Below are 4,549 nucleotides of genomic sequence, written 5' to 3' on the forward strand. Positions count from 1 at the left end.
TATATATATATATATATATATATATATATATAGAGAGAGAGAGAGAGAGAGAGAGAGCAAGAGAGAGACACACACATGAACACATACATATAAACGTTTCTTAATGTCTACCTTCCATGATGGCATTCATACACGAATACATATATACATATATATATATACACAGATACAGGAACACATACACATAGCTATACACACACACATATATATATATATATATGCATATATACATATTATTTACATATACATATAAATTTAAAACTATATACATGTGCATACAAATACAAATATATACACATACATATGAATATATATACATACATATATATACAAGTGTGCGTGAGTGTGTGCATGTATGGATGAATGTATAGATGTATACACATGCACACATCAAATAAATAAACCTCTCAGACGGATTAAAAACATTCACGGCTCTCCCCAGAGAAATCATTCCAATTACCAAAGTTAATTTCATGTAGACCAAATGGAATGGAGGAACAGAAAAAAACGAATACAGCAAAGATGTTGTTGTTGCTGGTGTTGAGGGAGATGGTGGTGAAGGTGGTGGTAGCGTTGCTATGCGAAACTTAATATTTTCAACGATATATAAGTACGTGATATGCAATTATGTAATGTAACTTTAGTAGCGAAAATTGTACTATTAAAATGTATGTACACAAGGAAGCATATCTGTCTATTTATCTACTTTATTACATATACACACATATATACACACAACAAGTACACAAACACATACATATATATATATTATACACCTGTATACATACATATACATGCACGCACACTCTTCTATATATATATCTATATATACAAATATATCTATATAATATATATTTATACACACACACACAATCACACAGTACATATATACAAAATACAAACAACACATGCATGCATAAATATATAAACATACATGTGTAAATATGCATATGTACATACACATACATATAAACATGTTTGTATACACACACATATATTCATATAAATTTACATTCACACCCACATATATATGTAAACATATACACATATGAACACACACTATACATACATACATATCTTACAAATAGACAATTTGCATCATCTTCAGTTGTATATAAAATAAGCACCACAATAGACATAAAAAACAATCCATAGTCATGTATCCAATGTAAACTGAATTAAAGGTAATCCAAGAATGAGCCTGAAAAATATCAGAACCAAGAAAAAAAAAGGGGAAAAAAAAACACAACTAGAAGAGTAAAATGGTCTAAAAATGTAGAGTACATTTTCTATGTTATTGATGTAACACTGCAAGGAAGAATGACAAATGTCAACATTTCATGCAGTTTTCCTTCCTGGAACAGAAAAGTATGTGAAAGAAAAATAATACGTGGATACCTACAATTCTCAGTCAATTTAAAAATAGTACCCACTGTGGCCTCAGTCAATGAAGAACAGAAAGAAATGAAATACAGGTGCACAAGTAGCAAATCTCCACTCTCATGAGAGAAGACAATAAAGGTTAAGGGTATGAAGTGATTATATATATGTGTGTGTGTGTGTGTGTGTGTGTGTGTGTGTGTGTGTGTGTGTGTGTGTGTGTGTGTGTGTGTGTGTGTGTAGTAAGGGCATCCAGCTGTGAAAACCTTACCAAAATAGACACTGAAGCCTAGTGCAGTTTTGTACCCAACCAGCTCCTGTCAAACTGTCCAACCCATGCTAGCATGGAAAACGGATGTTAAATGATGATATATATATATATATACATGGAAGGAAGAATTGATGTGTTTGCAGTAAACATTGCTACTGAGAATTGTACCAGCCCCTAAAGTGGCAACTACTGCATAACTTCAAGGTCCTACCCTTCTTATGAGAAAACATTGTGATTTACTGCAGCAGTCTAGGGTTCAAAGGCTCACAGGTTTCAAATGTGCTGTCAAAATGATTGATGAATACCCATTGAGTTGAAGGGGATGTTTCTATCACTTAGATATTGTACACTTCCTGCTATCCTGGATGAACCAATGTCCCAGTATGAAATGCAAATTAGGACAGCAGCATCAAAACCTGCTCATGTACCAAAGACGTCAGCACCGCAGAAACCATATTAAATAAATACACTGGACCCCAATACAGCTGCAGCTCTCATAATGGGATTAATAAAAAATTGAAGAACACACACACACACACATACATACATACAGTCAAACGCGCACACACACACACACATACATACACCCTCACTGGTTCCAGCATGTAGGATGAAAGAATGCAATGGCACCACCTTTAAATTCTATGGTTGATTCTTGGTGAAAAGAACAGATTGAAGAAATATCATAGGTAGGAATTACACATATAATTTAATAATGGTCTCAGTTAGTTCCATGCAACCTAAGCTTTTGTGCACTTGTAGAATAAACCTAGAAAACTTTTAAATACATGGAGCTGAGTCAAACTGTTATTAAATGATATATATGAATGCTTGAAATGAGGAGCAGACAACCAACAACTGGTGAAGAGTCCTTGCTCTGTGTTTACTTGTCCTGTTTTCCATTTTTTCTTGTTGCTTATGTATTTCATGCTATTTGTACCGTTGGTGACATCCTGTACCCGTATATGCATGTGTGCACATAATATATATATATATATTGTATATATATATATATATATATACACACACACATATTATATATATGTATTATAGGTGCAGGCGTGGCTGTGTGGTAAGAAGTTTGCTGCCTAACCACATGGATCCAGGTTCAATCTCACTGTGTAGCACTTTGGGCAAGTGTCTTCTATTATAACTTTGGTCCGATTGAAGCCTTGTGAGTGGATTTGGTAGATGGAAACTGAAAGATACCTGTCATATATATATATATATATATATATATATGTGTGTGTGTGTATGTATGTGACTTTGTGTTTGTCCCCTCCCACACACACACACACTTGACAACCGGTGTCGGTGTGTTTACGTCCCTGCAACTTAGTTGTTCAGTAAAAGAGACTGATAAAATAAGTTCTAGGCTTACAAAGAATAAGTCAATTTGTTTTCACTAAAACCCTTCAAGGCAGTGCTCCAGCATGGCCGCAGTCAAATGACTGAAACAAGTAAACGAATAAAACACACACACACACACACGTATATAATTTCCTGTTAGTCTTTTTTATTTTATTTCTCACACTGTCCTCTCATCTAAAGAGAAACTTATCACCATTTTGGCTTTTGATCATTTCCTTTTTACTTTTCTTTTTATGCCTTTTCTTCCAGGAACAGCAATTCGTCAAAAATATAGGCTTCTCAAATATCTTTAATTCATTCTATCATGAAGGTTAATATATAAACTTTCTAATTTCCTTCATTTCTTTGTCTCTTTTCTTATCAAAAATACTTCACATGCATACATGTATATAATAACAACAACAATACATGTATGCTATAGTTAGTGTTTATACACACATATACACATAAATACATACATATGCATACAAATGTGTGTTTGTATGAGTGTATGCATGAACGAATGACTATATATATATAAATATATATATATATATATATACATGTGTGTATTAGTACATACACACCCACAGAGCGTGTGTGTGTGTATATGTATGTATATATAATCAAATATAATCAATCATTACTACGACTCCCTTACCTTACCTCCAGTCACCACCACCAACACTACTACTGCCACAACACTGTTCTAGAATCAGTGTTGCTGTAGTGTTTGTGGAATCTGTGATGGTAGGAGGCAGCGACCTATCATTAACATGTGTGTGTAGTCAAGTAGAGACGCAGTGTTGATCCTGACAACCAAACTATTCTGAGTGGCTCCTAGCCTTCACAAAGCATGTTTACAATGGTATCAACAGAAACGAGAAGACCTGGCTGGACAAAAGACTTAAGTGAAACAACAATGCAGACAGATAGCCAGATTTTATTGTACCACCACCACCACAACTGCTACCATTGCCACCACCACCACCACCACCACCACCACTGTTGGTTCCCTCCTCTCTTGCAAAATTTACACCATCAATCCCCACCATCTGTTAGAATCAAAACTGTCAATACTGCAAACACAGGGAAACCTTTAAGTGTTCACTCAAACTGCTAGAAATAATGCCCAAATTTTTCTTGTTTCATTTCTTACCATTTTTTACTCTTTTACTTATTTCACTCATTTGACTGCTGCCTTTAGTTGAGCAAATCGAACCCTAGGACTTATTCTCTGTAAGCCTAGTACTTAGTCTATTGGGTCTCTTTTGCCGAACCGCTAATTTACAGGGACATAAACACACCAACATCGGTTCTCAAGCGATGTTGGGGGTGGGGGTGGGGGTGGACACAGACACGCATATTTATACATATACATGTATATACGACAGGCTTCTTTCAGTTTCCGTCTACCAAATCCACTCACAAGGCTTTGGTCGGCCCGAGGCTATAGTAGAAGACACTTGCCCAAGGTACCACACAGTGGGACTGAACCCGGAACCATGTGGTTGGTAAGCAAGATATTTACCACACAGCCACTCCTTT

The 4,549-nt window shown here is 35.4% G+C and overlaps 1 protein-coding gene across 10 annotated transcripts in view; it reads right to left on the reverse strand.

Annotated features, from left to right (window-relative positions):
• LOC106880485 (homeobox protein Meis1) overlaps window positions 1-4,549 on the reverse strand; it is a 261,086-nt gene that overhangs the window by 14,829 nt on the left and 241,708 nt on the right. The window lies entirely within an intron of this gene.

The sequence above is a fragment of the Octopus bimaculoides genome, chromosome 16 (genome assembly GCF_001194135.2).
Source record: "Octopus bimaculoides isolate UCB-OBI-ISO-001 chromosome 16, ASM119413v2, whole genome shotgun sequence".
Lineage (NCBI taxonomy): Eukaryota > Metazoa > Mollusca > Cephalopoda > Octopoda > Octopodidae > Octopus > Octopus bimaculoides.